The sequence below is a fragment of the Cervus canadensis genome, chromosome 1 (genome assembly GCF_019320065.1).
Source record: "Cervus canadensis isolate Bull #8, Minnesota chromosome 1, ASM1932006v1, whole genome shotgun sequence".
Lineage (NCBI taxonomy): Eukaryota > Metazoa > Chordata > Mammalia > Artiodactyla > Cervidae > Cervus > Cervus canadensis.
Window position 1 is genome coordinate 21,533,143 of NC_057386.1, and position 17,498 is coordinate 21,550,640.

Genomic DNA, 17,498 nt, shown 5'->3' on the forward strand with positions numbered 1-17,498 from the left:
TGGCACTAATGGTCAAGGAGAAAAGCAAGACTACATGGGAATTGCCTCGCAGTTCAGTGGTTAGGGCTCCACACTTTCACTGCCGAAGGTCTGGACCCTGGTCAGAGAAGTAAGATCCCTCAAGACACATGACATGGCCAAAAAAAGGGACAAAGAAGAAGAAAAACAGTTCTGCAAGAAGTATTAATCAGATAATTGAAGAATTTCAAAACAAAGTAAGAAACTTTGCTACTGCTAGAAGAAAGAGCTGCACTAAAAAATCACAAAATAGTAAAAGATTGGGAACATCTTACACGTATATCTATACATTTCTCAATTTAACCAGATTAAGGAATTCAGCAAGCAACAAAATCTACCTCTTAACTATGTTAGCTTTTTTTTCCTAATTTGTTCACTTCTATATAGTTCATTTTATGGAAAGAGCTATAGAAATGTTCCCAAATGTTTCAATAAACTTTAAGTAAATTGCATACAATTTTTTTCTTCTTAAGAGATAAATGCTATAAAGAAATATTTAGTCAATTATCTAATGAATTTGTCTTTAGAGAATCATATATATATATAACTTCTTTGAAGACCCTGAAATTGGCATTGCTAAATACCAGTGCACAGAGGTTCAGAATGTGAGTGTAACAAACACAACTTTTGGGGGTCCTGCTTCCCCAGATATCAGATGCAACTGTAGACAACACCAGATTCATGCCACAGGCTGACAATGTAAAACTAGTAGCCAAGGGCTTCAGACAAAAGTAAGACATGGTTACTTTTATTGGGCACAACAGAAAACACAAGCCAATGACAGAAACACTATGTGAAGCCACACTTTTTTTTTTTTTTCTTTTTTTTTTTTAATTTTTTTATTAGTTGGAGGCTAATTGCTTCACAACATTTCAGTGGGTTTTGTCATACATTGATATGAATCAGCCATAGATTTACACTTATTCCCCATCCCGATCCCCCCTCCCATCTCCCTCTCCACCCGATTCCTCTGGGTCTTCCCAGTGCACCAGGCTGGAGCACTTGTCTCGTGCATCCCACCTGGGCTGGTGATCTGTTTCACCATAGATAGTATACATGCTGTTCTTTTGAAACATCCCACCCTCACCTTCTCCCACAGAGTTCAAAAGTCTGTTCTGTATTTCTGTGTCTCTTTTTTCTGTTTTGCATATAGGGTTATCGTTACCATCTTTCTAAATTCCATATATATGTGTTAGTATGCTGTAATGTTCTTTATCTTTCTGGCTTACTTCACTCTGTATAAGGGGCTCCAGTTTCATCCATCTCATTAGGACTGGTTCAAATGAATTCTTTTTGACGGCTGAGTAAAATTCCATGGTGTATATGTACCACAGCTTCCTTATCCATTCATCTGCTGATGGGCATCTAGGTTGGTGAAGCCACACTTTTTTTTATACTGGAGTCACCAATTATGAAGAGTATTTTTCTGTTTAGAAACAAATGAAATCCTAAAAATGAAAAGTCATTTTAGCTGAACACTATAGAAGGTCATTATTTACAAGAATGTTTCATGTTCAAAGAATCATTACCTAATTAATGCTGCATAAGTAAGAATTATTCCATTTATGTAAAGTTGAAAAACATGTACCACTATGAAATGATGTATGGTTTAGTGATGCAAACAAAAGAGGTTAAACTGAAAAGAATAGCAAATAAAATAAAAACACAAAATTCAGGGGCAGGAAGAAGAGGCACACAAGAGGCTCGATGACACTCTTAATGACAATGTCTCATTTCTAACGTGAGTGTGGTTGATGGGTATCTGTTGCATTATTTTTCCCAATACTCTGTACATAGTTTATAATTATTACTTTTTATCTACTCAACAATGTTTTTAAGTTCAATAAAGTTACAGGGCTTGAATTTTGAAGGAAAGATTTGAATAGGCAGACTTGAATCCAATATGAATGAAGGAAAAGCAATAGAACTGACCATTATTTATATGGGACTATGACGCTGAATCTGGCAGAGTGAAGAATTCACCAGGAAAACGATAGGATACAGCATACAGGGTCAAAACAGGAGAGTCTTAACAGCTTCTCTGAGAAGACACTAATCAATTTCACAAGGAACTCTTGGAAGCTTTAGGCTTAGGAGTAACATATCAAGGTTTGAATAAGGAAATTAATATGACCTCTGTATGCAAGATGGTTTGGAGTGGTGGGGATAGAAACTAGAGAAAAAGTGAGCATGTTACTATAGCAACTCAAAGATAAATTGAAATTTTTCTGAATGGAGATGATCCTGGGAGTAGTAAAGAATCTGAAAGTTGGGATTTAGTCAGTTATTAGACTTTAAAGAGCTAAAACAGGGTAAGCAAAAATTTTTAGTTTTCCAGGTAGAATAAAAATTGGTAAGTTGAGAGGGAGAGCAAGAAGAGATAATAGAGCAAGTTGTACTTAAATTGAATTTGATGTAACAATGGAACACCCAACTGGAAATATCCAATAGAAACCCAGAGATACAAATGGACATTGCCTACAAGTTACACTGAGATAAATCTGTAGGGCACGAAAAAAACTGTGTTTTCATTGTTATGCAAAATTTATTATGTACTGCAAAAATCCTAACCAACTGATAAACAGTCAAATTTGTAGAGTACATTTTAAAAACTACTCTACAACTCACACAACTCTAGAAATTCAGAGCTAAATGTATTCTGAGGTATGAAATATCTCAACTCAAGAACCACAAAAGAGAGGTCCTTTCTGGAAGTGAGTCACATTTTCAAACACTCATTCAGAATGGAATCATGTCTGTCTTGTAGGTACTCAACTCAACTCAAAAAACAGTTACTGATTGCTCAGAATAGGCAAGTACAGTAATAAGGTAACACAACTAAACTATTAAAGGTATCATACAGTTGAAAAAAGATCAAAGTTAATCCTAAAAGATTAACGTTTAGGATTCTCAAAAGAGAACTGAATACATTTGCAAATTCACAATCAGTGCTGACCTCAGTGAACATCTCTTTCAATGCAAAAGTCATCAGTTTTCTAACAACCTGGAGAAGTTTCAAAGATAATGATTTTTTTGGGTAACTGAGCTTGTGGTACTTGTTGGTCCACATGTCCCCCGATTTCACTTCTGGGGTCAGAAATTATAGATGAAGTGAGCTTCTGGGAAGATGGGACATTTGAAAAAAGTGATTCCAAAGGAGTTAAAGCTTAATGGATTAGTATAATGAATTTTCTGAGGGCAACGGCGTGGAAATATTTCTAAGAGGTGAAGCAGAACATGGAATCACTAAAAAGCAACTATTCTTGCCCAACCAACAATTTTGTTTTCATATAGGCTGGGTAAATTTTCAGAAAGTATGTTAATTTCCCAATGTAATGGTTTATATTTTAAGCCAAAAGATATCTTTAAATGTATTGAATTTTTTTTTTTTTTTTTTGCTGAATGCACCAGTGGTGTAAGAACCAGAAGAGAAATAAAAGTCAAATTGAGAGGCCAAAAAAAAAAATGAAAAGGAAATTTTCAAATGTGCACAAATACCACAAACAGTATTGCAGACTACAGTCTTCCAGAAATCAACAACTGGGCTTCCATAGTGGACCAGTGGTTAAGAATCCTCCTGCCAATGCAGGGACATGAGTTCGATCCCTGGTCCAGGAAGATCCCACATACCACAAGGCAACTAAGCCCATGGGCCACACCTGCTGGGCCCATGTGCCTAGAGCCTGAGCTCTGCAACAAGAGAAGCCACTGCAACAAGAAGCCCACACACCACAACTAGAGAGTAGCCCCCACCCTCCACAACTAGAGAAAGCCCTCGTACAGTAATGAAGACCCAGCACAACCAAAAATAAAAACAAATAAATCTTTAAAAAGAAATCAACCGTTGTGTTAAGCACAAAATCAGAAAATGATTCTTGAACATTTTTACTTTAATACCAGATTATCTTTCAAAGACAGCTCAGAAATTATTGTTAACTATACCAAGTTAAAGTTAAAAGTGAAAAGGTAGCATAGACAGCTAAAGCATCAATAGTGTCATATAAGAGTATACAGGTGAAAACAGAGTGGGTTCTGTTTTACTCAATCTTTGAGATTAGCACTGAGAATTTATCAAAGAGAATAGAAAATAATTTTCAAAGAGTGCTGAGTTCAACAAACATCTCTTTTAAGACATGGGTAGTTAGTCTTGCGGCTGCTTGAAGAGGGTTTCAAAGATAATGATTTTTCAAGGTTAAAATCTACAGACTCCACTATTTCCTCCAAACACTCAAAATTGTTCACAGAAGTAGAAGCATTATATTCACATAAAATGACACAATCTAGAGGTGTAATTAAGTCACATTATACCAAAAATTGCCAGTATGCTGTATTAGTGTCTTTAATCAGAACACAGTCTCACACCCAAGAGGAAAAGATTATCATTCAATCCTAAACACACAACAGTAATCCCTAAGAGAGCAACTCCCCTCCTGGTTATACAATAAGAAAGTCAAAACAGACCTGAGTCTTGCAATGAACATTCCATTTATTTAATAGCCAGTTTACCTCTTCCAAGCCTGTCCCCACAGGCTTGGAATATCATTAAAAAAAAAAAAAAACTGTACAGCTAAAAATTTCTTTTGTAAAATATTTTTTTAGAAAGAGCCTAAATGTACCACTCCTGAGACTCAGGTTTTTAATATATAAGCTTACTTAGAAAGGGATCCACGTATAAATACCATCTGCCATACTACCAGCCATGCACACTGCATCCTTCAAAGCTATACAACAGTGCCAAGAAGTCAAGGATGCTCAGACACTCAGAAACTGACTGGAAAGTTGAAAGCAAGGGAAGAAGAGAAGAAGGTGTGGACAGAAACAGATGCATCTGACAGCAGCTGTCAGGGAGCACAGTCCAGCCCAGAAAAAGTTGGAGGACTCTGTCATGACAGCAGAGAACTGAGGAAGTGATAAACACCAGGGGGAGGTAAGAAGGCAGGGGAGACATAGGACATGGAGAGCTTGCTTCTGGAGCAGGCATGTTCATTTAGCCAGTTTGTGCAGTGTGAGTGCATTTCAGCCTGAAAACAGCACTCAGTAATTCAAGCTATTATGTGAAGACTAATAAGCCAAAATAATATCCAAAGATATACAAGTCTGGGTTACCAACAACAATGATGTTGTACCACTGAATGTGATCCACACTTCTCCTGCTGCCCACACAATCTGTCCTGGGGAAGCTATTGGAAACAACAAAAGAGGAAAACTGAAGCTGAGTCCTGCATTCAAGGCATGTGAAACACATGCTCAATTCTGAGGACTAGACAATTACAACTATAATAGTGATGCAGGGCATATATCCAGAACTAGGAAGCAACCGGCACTAATGTCAGAGAAGGTTCATACAGAGACACAGCTTGCTTAGGCAAGATGGATGTTCAAAGTCAAACAGAGGAATTTCTGTAAACTTTTGTGTCCCCTACCATCAGCCACCCTCTGATTTGTCTACCTCCCACCTCTCCCTCTTTACTGCTACCATTTACCACTTCACATGAAGGCCATATCATCTGTGGTAAGAGCTCAAAGTCTAGCATATAATGTCTTTCCATATGTGTCAAAACGTTCCTTCCAAAAAAAAATTTTTTAACTAATTCTGGATGTTTAATACAGACAATATGTGTCCTTTTGTGGGTCTGGCTTCTTTGACTTTGTATGATATTTTCAAGGCTCATCCATGTTGTATCATGTATCAGTACATCATTCCTTATTGTGGCTGAATAATATTCCATTGAATGGATATACCACAGTTTGTTCATTCATCTGTTGACGAAAACTTGAGTTATTTCCATTTTGGGGGTATTATGATTAGTGCTGCTCTTCATAAAAACAGAAAGCAAATTGATGGTTACATAGGCTGGGAGGTTGAGGAATGGGGAGTGATTGCTTAATGGGTATGGTTTTTCTTCTGAAAATGCTTTGGAACTAGATAGATGTGTTGGTTACCCAACATTGTGAATGTGCTAAATGACTTGTACAGTTTTATTATTTATTTATTTTTGGCTGCATGGGGTCTTAATTGTTGCACTGGCTTTTCTCTAGTTGCGGTCTAGTTTCAGGGCGCTTTTCACTGCAATGGCTTCTCTTGATTTGGGCAGAGCAAGGCTCCAAGGTGTGCAGGCTTCAGAAGTTGCCAGACAAGGGCTTAGTTGCTCTGTGGCGTGTGTAACCTCCCTGAACCAGGGATCTAACCCATGTCCCCTGTATTAGCAGGAGGATTCTTAACCACTGCACTACCAGGAAGTCCTGTACATTTTTTAAAGGTTAATTTTATGTTACGTGAATTTCTCCTCGATTAATTTTTTTTAAGTGCAAGTCAAAGCCTCCATTGCCACCTGCCTAAATCAGGGTCCTATGCGTGGGCTAAATTACAAATAGGATATGTAAGATAGTTTAAAATAGATTGTCTGTAATACGTAGGTTGTCTTCCAAAGCCAAGATCAGACACTACCTGCTTTTTGAAGCTTAGGGGGTGTGTGAGTGTGTGTTAGTCACTCAGTAGTGTCCAATTCTCTGTGACCTATAGCTGACCAGGCTCTTCTGTCCATAGGATTTTCCAGGCAAGAATACTGGAATGGGTTGCCAAGCCCTTCTCCAAGAGATCTTCCTGACCCAGGGATTGAACCCAGGGATCAAACCAGGTCTCCACTGAAGGCAGATTCTTTACCATCTGAGCTACCAGGGAAACTCACTGGAACTTGTTGGGGAAATATAATTAAAAATAAAATATTCTCATTCAGAAAGCCTCTCCACTAAGGTAGTAGAGAAAGAAGACATTTTTGCATTGAATAAGCATTAAACCAGAATGTGACAAACATTTCATTAACTCCACTAGGAAAACCACAGACAGAAGGATCTCTTATCCTTTTATAGCCAAGCAACTAAAACCCATTACATCTTTGTTTTCAAGCAAACTCGTCCTCAAATAAGAGGACCTGACATCATCATTTGTCACACATAGTTCACCTAGTAATTCGGGTGACTTTACCTAGTGACTGGGGTTACTATCTGTGTTCACTAACAGGCTTCATATAGAGGAAAAGTACATATCTTGTAATAGGAGGTAGTTTTGGAGAGAGGCTCCTTCCTTCCCTCAGGAACTAAGAGACCGGGGTGTTGTTTTCCTTGGATGTTTACATTCCAAAGTATGATTCCCAGGTCCCTGAGGAAAACATTCCTGGGTCATATAGCTGGCCAATGGTTTATTGATCTTTTTAAAATGTGCACTTACGTTTTGAAGAGACAGAGAAAGAATCTACAAGATTTCTAAAGCAATTGTTTCCAGAAAAGAGAGATGGGGGAGGTATCTCTTTCCTTATTTTCAAGAAGGAGAATTAAGTCTCTCATTTTTAATTTTTGTTTATTTTCTCTGGTCTCAGCAAAAAGTAATTACTCCCTCTTCCAAGGTGCCTTTCTGTGGCACTTCCCACTTAGTATTTTGAATTGAAGTAATTTCAACAGGATCAGTATCTGTTTTCTTTCTGCACCCCTCCTGGTGCCCAGCACAATGCCCAGAGCCAACACTCAGAAAAGGCCCTGGATGACAGGCGAGAACCTTGTGGGGATGGAAATGTCCTGTACCTTGACTGCACCAATGTCAATATCCTGGTTGTCATTTTGTCCCATTGTTCATAAGATATTACCATCAGTCCAGTTCAGTTGCTCAGTCATGTCCAACTCTTTGTAACCCCATGAACTGCAGCACACCAGGCTTCCCTGGCCATCACCAACTCCCAGAGCTTGCTCAAACTCACGTCCATTGAGTCGGTGATGCCATCCAACCATCTCATCCTCTGTCGTCCCCTTCTCCTCCTGCCCTCAATCTGTCTCAGCATCAGGCTCTTTTCCAGTGAGTCGGTTCTTTGCATCAGGTGGCCAAAGTATTAGAGTTTCAGCTTCAGCATGAGTCCTTCTGATGAATATTCAGGACTGATTTCCTTTAGGATGGACTGGTTGGATCTCCTTGCAGTCCAAGAGACTCTCAGGAGTCTTCTCCAACACTGCAGTTCAAAAGCATCAATTCTTCAGTGCTCAGCTTTCTTTATAGTCCAACTCTCACATCAGTACATGACTACTGGAAAAACCATAGCTTTGACTAGACGAATCTTTGTCGGCAAAGTAATATCTCTGCTTTTTAATATGCTGTCAAAGTTGGTCATAACTTTTCTTCCAAGGAGCAAGAGTCTTTTAATTTCATAGCTGCAGCCACCATCTGCAGTGATTTTGGAGCCCAAGAAAATAATCTGTAACTGTTTCCATTGTTTCCCCATCTATTTGCCATGAAGTGATGGGACCAGATGCCATGATCTTAGTTTGCTGAATGTTGAGTTTTAAGCCAACTTTTCAACTCTCCTCTTTCACTTTCATCAAAAGGTTCTTTAGTTCTTCTTTGCTTTCTGCCATAAGGGTGGTGCCATCTGCATGTCTGAGGTTATTGTTTCTTCTCCCGGCAATCTTGGAGCAGTGACCCCACAAGAGACTGACCCAGACTTGCCTGTGAGCATCCAGGAGTCTCTGGTGGAGGCATGGGTTGGCGGTGGCCTGCCGCAGTGTCGGGGGCACTGAGTGTGGCAGTACACGCACAGGACCTTTTGAAGGAGGTCACCATTATCTTCATCACCTCCACCGTAGTTTGGTCTCAGGTCAAACAATAGGAAGGGAACACAGCTCTACCCATCAACAACAAATTGGATTACAGATCAAACCAGTCCATCCTAAAGGAAATCAGTCCTGAATATTCATTGGAAGGACTGATGCTGAAGCTGAAACTCCAATACTTGGGCCGCCTGATGCGAAGAGCTGACTCCTTGGAAAAGACCCTGATGCTGGGAAAGATTGAAGGCGGGAGGAGAAGGGGATGACAGAGGATGAGATAGTTGGATGGCATCATCAACTCAATGGACATGAGTTTGAGCAAGTTCTGGGAGTTGGTGAAGGACAGGGAAGCCTGGCATGCTGCAGTCCATGGGGTCGCAAGAGTCAGACATGACTGAGTGACTGAACTGAACTGAGCATGGACCCGCCCATCAAAACAAAACCCTGTTTCCGTCACAGTCAGCCTCTCCCACCAGGAAGCTTCCATAAGTCTCTTATCCTTATCCAAGAGGGCACACAAAATGAAAACCGCAGTCACAGAAAACTAATCAAACCACAGCCTTGTCTAATTCCATGAAACTATGAGCCATGCCGTGTATGGCCATTCAAGACGGATGAGTCATGGTGAAGAATTCTGACAAAATGTGGTTCACTGGAGAAGGGAATGGCAAACCACTTCAGTATTCTTGCCTTGAGAACCCCATGAACAGTATGAAAAGGCAAAAAAAGATATTACCATTGGCGGATTTTAATAAAGGGCATGTGAGTTTTCGCTGTACTATTTCTTACAACTAGATCTACAATTACCTCAAAGGTTTAATTAAAATTTTTAAATGTCCTTGAATTAATAAACACAAGTGAATTACTGTCAAGTAACAGTTACAGAATACTCTAAAGAGAAATACAAACCAGACTGAAGGGAAGAAAATTGACAGGGGCATTCAGGGGAAGAGTTGAGCAGAATTGAGGGATGCCTTTAGGTTACCATGGGGACTAGCAACCAGGATGCTAAAAACTGCTCTGCAGAGTAGAAAGCTCTGAGAATGGACTAGGTAAAAAAAAAAAAGAAAAAATTGACAAAATTAAAATGTTTAGCAACATGGATGAACTAGAAATTATCATACTATGTGAAGTAAGTCAGAAAAAGACAAATACCATATCCTAGCACTCATATGTGGAATCTAAAATATAACACAAATGAACTTATCTATGAAACAGAAATACTCACAGACATAGAGACTAAGCATGTGGTTGCCAAGTGGGTGAGGTGAGGGAGAAATGGATTGTGAGTTTGGGAACAGCAGAGGCAAACTATTATATATGGAGTGGATAAACAATAAGGTCCTACTGTATAGCATAGGGCATTCTATTCAATATCATGTGATAATTCATTATGAAAAAGAATGTGTGGGTGTGTGTATATACATACATACATATATATAAAATGTTTAAAGAGAGACAAAAAGAAGGCAAGAAGATAATATCCAAGAAAGGATGAATGCAAATAAAAAGGATTAAATTGTCTAGAATAACTAAGATAAAGGGAAGTTAACTAAGACACGACTCCCCGGGACACTTACTAGAAGACAGCTGGGTCAATGTCATGAGTTAGAGAAAGAAGGTTTAGAAAAATCATTTCTTCAAAGGCAGGAAGAGAAGCTAAAAGAATTCCTGTCAAACTGGTGAAGAAGATGTACTGGGACCCAACAAAGAAAGTCTAATACTGTGGCTCAAATGGGAGCCATGGATGGGTGCACAGTTTTAGCTTAAGAATTATAACTTTAGAGGTTAGGACCTCCTAACGAAAAGGGAGTGGAGAACAGGAAATCAAATTCTTGTGGAGTTTTGTTTAGTGCTTACAGTCTGCAATGCTAACAATATAACATGAGTTATATTGGTAATACACTGAAACTACATAATTGGTATCCTAAATTGGCCTCACTCTCTAATAATGTTCATTTTGGGAGTATGAAACATCCATGTACTGGGCTACAATGAACAAGTTAGGAAGGGGAAGTGCTATGGAAAATGCCAGAAAAAATAGGACCCAAATGCCAAATCTTTGATTAGAGAAATAGCCCTGCATTTCACTCTTGAGTTCCAACAGCAAAGAATTTTACCAAGAACACGCTGGCGTGCGCACGATGCTCTGATAAATCACTCCATGTGAAATGCATGTGCAGGACAAACAGAAATGAATGCCAGTATCACTCACACACCTTAAAACAGGCTGTGAAATGCTGACAAACATGTTCCAGCACAAATCTGTCTAATTATATTCTTAACTGATACATGAAACACAAGATTAAACCAGATCGTGTGGAGGCGTGCTCCTGTGAGAAAAATCAACAGAATAACAGAAGGAGGACAAACTAGTAAAGTGAAGGTCTGTCACATGCCAATTTTCTTACAGTACAAAAAAATATGTTTTATTTGCTGATGAATTATGCATCTATAATCTATCGAATGGCATGATTGATTAAAAAAGAAACTCGGCCGGCCTTTGAGCGACAGCGACGCAAGATGGCAGCCACCACGGGCTCGGACAATTTATGAAAACCGAATATACAGCCTTAAAATAGAATGTGGACCTAAATACCCAGAAGCACCCCCCTTTGTAAGATTTGTAACAAAAATTAATATGAATGGAGTTAATAGTTCTAATGGAGTGGTGGACCCAAGAGCCATATCAGTGCTAGCAAAATGGCAGAATTCGTAGAGCATCAAAGTTGTCCTGCAAGAGCTTCGGCACCTAATGATGTCTAAAGAAAATATGAAACTCCCTCAGCCACCTGAAGGACAGTGTTACAGCAATTAATCAAAAAGAAAAACCACAGGCCCTACCCTGCCCCCCATTCGATTTAAGCAGTCTTCATTTTCCACAGTAGTAAATTTTCTAGATTCGTCTTGTAGACCTCAAAGTACTGGAAAGAAAGCTCCCATTCAAAGGCAGTTTATCTTAAGATACTGTAAATGATACTAATTTTTTTGTCCATTTGAAATATATAAGTTGTGCTATAACAACAAAAAAAAAAAGAAACTCATACTATTTTAAGTGGCTAAAGAAATTATTCTTAATAAGCAAAATAATACCCAAGCTCTATGAGATTATCCCCCTAATTAAAGGATCAGTTAGACTGTTTAAAGAAAAGAGATTCGTATTTACAACTGCCTGGAGGAGAAATCCATCGGATAGAAACTTGTGTGCCATCAGTTCTCTCTGGTACAGTTTTCACTTTTTTTCAAATTAATTTTTATTGGAGTGTAGTTTCTTTACAATGTTGTAAATTCACAGCAAAATGAACCAGCCAGCACCTCCCTTTAGACTTCCTTCTCATCCAGGTCACCAAAGTGTATATAGCAGAGTTCCCTGTGCTATACAGTACAGTTTTTAGAATAAAACCTGATCACAATATTTATGTGTAAGACAGGCAAAATACTAAGTGGATTAAGATTCAGGACCCACACATGCAACAAAATTAGGCACTTGAACAGATGCCCAAATATGTTATATTAAAAGCACATACATATGTGCCCAAGTACATTACTTGAAAATAAATGAACCTATTATTTTCCTTTCAATATTTTTTTCATCCTGAAAGCAAAAATCCAGTCTTAAGTACAAGCAGGTTAGAAGAGACACTGTGTCCTTCAAAGGTTCAGGCCAAAATCCCAATATATCACTCAGTAAAAATCTATCAAGATGGAGGGTGGATATATGCCTGATTTGCTTGGATTCATAAACACTAAAAACGTGGGGAATGTAATGGTTTTGAACTACGTATCCATCTGCTGGTAGTTCATCACCCCCACTCCCACCTCCTTCAAGCAAATAAGTGACTCTGTTCATCGCCTCAGGGAAGAAGAAAGCAAAATCCTTGGTCTTGGAATAAAGAGGATTCAGAGTCCAAACAACAGAAGAAGCATCATTCATTTTACATGCATTTATTGTCTTCTCACTGCCAGGCACAAAGCTAGAAAGTGATGAAAGAGCCGTGAATAGGACAGACAGGTCTTGGGGCTTATATTCTAGAACAGAACCTTAGGATAGAAGAGCTTCCCTGGGACTGAAGGGAGAGGGGAGAAAGGAGGAGGGAAGAGACAGGGGTAGTGGTGGGTCTCCAAGAGAGGAGCCCCAGACCCTGCTGCTGAGTCAGAGCCCCTGCAAAGCAGCAGAATGGGAGGTAAGCTTGGGGACCTGATGGCTTCGGAGCACTACATCCTGCTTCTTGGACTGTGGCCCCAGGAAATGGACAAGAGCCAAATAGGTTATGGTTGAACGGGGTGTCTGGCAGATGGAGCTACAAACAACCCACCTGGAATTTCCATGCCAGAGGCACACTAATGTAGCAGAAGGGTTCTCAAGGCCTCAAGCAGGAAGCAAGCAGCTAGAAGCAAAAATACAAATTCAAACTAAGAGGCTTAATCTTCCGTTTTGAAATAAGGTAAGACATACACACACACACACACACACACACACACACACCGTTTTCTTAGAGCATTTACTTTAGAACCCTTGTCATTGTAAATTCTTTCTCTGTTTCTTTGCAATGTAAGTGAATCTTTTTAAAAGCTAAATAAGATTTTGTCCAGCTTTGCAACCTATGAAGGTCTTTGACTTCGGAATGTAAACATCCCAGGAAAATAACACACCAGTCTCCCAGTTCCTGTGGGAAAGTAGGAGCCTCTCTCCAAAACTACCTCCCGTTACAAGAAGTGTAGTTTTCCTTTATGCGAAGAAGCCTCTTAGCGAACACAGATGGTGACCCAAATTACCAGGTAAAGTTACGAGATGAACTGTGTGTGACAAATGGCGATGTCAAGTCCTCTTTCTGGAGGACTAGTTACTGCTTCTCTTGAGAACGGGGGTGTAACAGGTTGTATCTGCTTGGTTCTAGAAGGGGAAGATTTCCTTCTGTCTTTGCACTCAGTGATTCCTGGGATGTGCATCATATTCTAATATAAAGCAACATGTTTTCTTTCTCTACTATCTTTGTGGAGAGGATTTCTGGGTTGGGAGATTTTGTTGTTAATTTTTTCCCCAACCCCCAACAACACAAATGGAACCATTCAGACGGATAGAGACTGACTCAGGGAACCCAGACTTAGACAGACAACATCAAAGATAGTACAGGGGCCCCATAGTCACAACTATGAAGTTCCCCAAAACTTAGACACAAAATTTTGGGAAAAAAAGGTGGGAAGTTCATATGATGAAATTTAATTACACATCCTGTGCAGAATTGAAGCTCAAGGTAAAGACTAATTTGTTATAGAAAAATATAGTAATGTATATGTCCTGTCTACCCTAGCCTATGGACTCAGATTTATATCAACTATAGCAAATAATGGAACTTGCCAATGTTTAACTTTGGGAGTCCTATTTCAGACATTTGTGCTAAACACTCATTTCCTCTGGGTGAAGCATAGAGGGAAAAGAGTGGAAGGAAGCCTAACATTTGTAACAGTGATTCGCAAGTGATTCTCAAACTTTGCTGCATGTTAGACATCAAGGAAATCAAACCAGTCAGTCTTAAAGGAAATCAATCCTGAAGATTCATTGGAAAGACTGATACTGAAGCTGAAGTTCCAATACTTTGGCCCCTGATGCAAAGAGCCAAGGTCTTGGAAAAGACCTTGATGCTGGCAAACAGTGAAGGCAGAAGGAGAAGAGGGGGACAACAGATGAGATGGCTGGATGGCATCACCGACTCAATGGACATCAGTTTGAGCAAACTCCAGGAGATGGTGAAGAACTAGGAAGTCTTCTTCTCCCTGGTGGCACTAGTGGTAAAGAACCCACCTGCCAATGCTGGAGACATAAGAGATGCAGGTTCGATACCTGGGTTGGGAAGATTTCCTGGGTTGGGAGAAGGCCATGGCAACCCACTCGTGTTCTTGCCTGGAAAATCCCATGGACAGAGGAGCCTGGTGAACTGCGGTCATAAAGAGTGGGACACGACTAAAGTGATTTAGCATGAATGCACTTTATGTGCCAAGTGTTTTACATCAATTACTAAGACATTACCAGCTTATGGTCTAAAGGGTAGACTCTGGAGTCAGACTGCCTGGCTTTGGATCTTGGCTCTGCACTTCACTGGACTTCAGTATCTTTATCTATATAATGAGGATGATGATAATAGTACTACTATCATAGTAGTAATAATATGAAGGGTATAGCACTAGTCTCATTTTACAGATGAAGAAATTGACGTTTAAACAGTATTTAACCCAAGCACACTTGGCTAGTAATTGGCAGGCAGAGGCTTGACCCAGATCTTTTTCAAGTGTGTGGATCAAATTTAATCTAATTCCCCTCCTCTGTTTCTGATCACGGAGCTGAGACAGAAATGGGGCAGGGCACAACCTTTAAAAGAATGACTTAACTGTTGAGGACACAACATATACCTAAACTGGTTAGACTGACGAGGTCCTCTAAGAGGTGGACGATTCGATTTCCTGTGGACCATGAGCCTCATTATAGGCTCATTGTTATATATTAGCATGTGCTAAGTGACACACCCACAGATGCCAAGACAGTTCTGAATCCGACCATCAAAGGCAAAAGTGTGGGTGGTGACCCAGTTTCTAGAAATTTCCACTGCTTCCCCAAAATAGTTGGAATAATTCTCCCATTCATTAGCCTATGAAATTACTCAGCCCTGGTGGTTCAGATGGTAAAGAATCCACCCTGCAATGCAGGAGATCCCGGTTCGTTCCCTGGGTTGGGAAGATCCCCTGGAGAAGGAAATGGCAACCCACTCCAGTATTCTTGCCTGGAAATTCTCATGGACAGAAGAGCCTGATCCCGCATGAGGGTGACAAAGAGTCAGACATGACTGAGCAACTAACACACGTGCACACATAAAAACGAAACATCCCATATTTCAGAGCTGCTCTCACTTTCTCAGACTGCTTTCTGTCTATGGAATGTGTATCTCTCTAAATAAACCTGCTTTCATCTTACTTTATGAGCTTCCCTGGTGGCTCAGGCAGTAAAGAATCTGCCCACAACGTGGGAGACCTGGGTTCAATTCCTGGCTCGGGAAGATCCCCTGAAAAAGGAAATGACTACCCACTCCAGTATTCTTGCCTAGAAAATCCCACGGGCAGAGGAGCCTGCTGGGCTACAGTCCACGGGATCGCAAAGAGTAAGACACTGACTGAGCATCTAACACTTTCACTTTGTTTTTCAACTTAACTATGGCTCGCTCTTGAATTCTTTCCTGCTCAAAGCCAAGGGCCCTCAGTTGGTGGCCAGTCCCAGGGATTCACTCAAAACCTGGGACAGAAGCACTCATGTTCTAGTTGCAGAGTGTAAATCTGTATGATCTTTGCCCTCTCCTCCTCTTCCCTTCAAAATCAGTCACCACTTGCTAAAATTCACTGATTTCATGCATGCTCCCCCTCCTCTATGCCCAAGGCATTATTCACATCCAGTTTCCTATGATTGTCCAGCCAGAACTTTGAAAATAACTTCACTTCTTTCCTCATGAACACTGGTTCTCTAACTGCTGTCCTCACTCTGAAATCTTCGGCACTCCTCCCCAATTAATCTGACCATGTGACTCCCCATTTCAAAAACCAGGAATGATTCTCCATTTCTGACCAAATAAAATCTAGCCTTTGTAGCTTCCCTTTTCTATGATCTGACCCTGAACTCCCCTCTTTTTTTTTCTCTTTCCTCTACAATGCCTTCTCCACATTTTCTCCCCACAATATGGCCCAAAAGGTCACCTCTCCACTTCAGAACTCTTCTAGAACTTTATCTTTACCCAACACACTTCTGTGCAAACAGTAATCATCCAATAACCAACTGAATGAATGAATGACCTTCAGTCGTGAATTCTAATTCTGAAGGGTGTGGGGGCTCACTCTCGTGAATGTCCCTACAACTGGTGTTCTCAACCACAGCATTTTGGTTCTTGCGAGTTATGTTATAATTAATTTGTTTCTAGTAACAAAACACATTTCCAAATGATTTGTTTTTCTAATAACCAGAGTAGATTCAAGATGATCCCTATAAGAAGGAAGGAGGTCCTTGCTTATTTGCACTCTGTTATTTCTAAAACATAAAGAATAGCATGTAACTGTAACTAATGCACTGAGAATTACATGGATCCTGCAATTTTATATATGCCACAGTCTTTAATGAGCTATTATTACTGATTTCTCTAACAAAAGACAGTATTTTTAACAAGCAAATTAGCAAAATTTTCCTTGAAAAGTGACATTTGAGATCTTGAATTAAATAACTTCATGATTCACATGCTTATAGAATACTTTTAAATACATCTCCTCTCTCATTAAAAAAAAAAATCTGGCACTATTTCTTTTAATCTAGTATGTACGTGGAATGTTCCAGACATGGAACTCCCATTTGTGTGGGCCAGCAGGGCCCAAATATTTAAGCTGCAGTGTTTAACACAGTAGCTACTAGCCATGCGGGTTCTAAGCACTTTAAGAGTGGCTTGCCTAAATTGAAATGAGCATAAAAATATGCATTGGATTTCAAAGACAGTATCACAAATAAAGAATGTAAAGTATCTCATTAATACTTTGTATTTATTATATGGTATATGGTCCAGCTCTCACATCCATACATGACTACTGGAAAGACCATAGCCTTGACTATACAGACCTTTGTTGGCGAAGTGATGTCTTTACTTTTTAACAAACTGTCTAGGTTTGTCATAGCTTTCCTGATGAGAAGGCAGAGCACCAAAGAATTGATGCTTTCAAACTGCGGTGCTGGAGGAGACTCTTGAGCATCCCTTGGACAGCAAGGAGATCAAACCAGTCAGTATAAAGGAAATCAACCCTGAATATTCATTGGAAGGGCTGATGCTGAAACTGAAGCTCCAACACTTCGGGCACCTGACACAAAG

General features: G+C 39.8%; 1 pseudogene; it reads left to right on the forward strand.

Annotated features, from left to right (window-relative positions):
- Nucleotides 1–128: 128 nt before the first annotated feature.
- Nucleotides 129–11,631, forward strand: LOC122446346 (annotated as a pseudogene).
- Nucleotides 11,632–17,498: the final 5,867 nt, after the last annotated feature.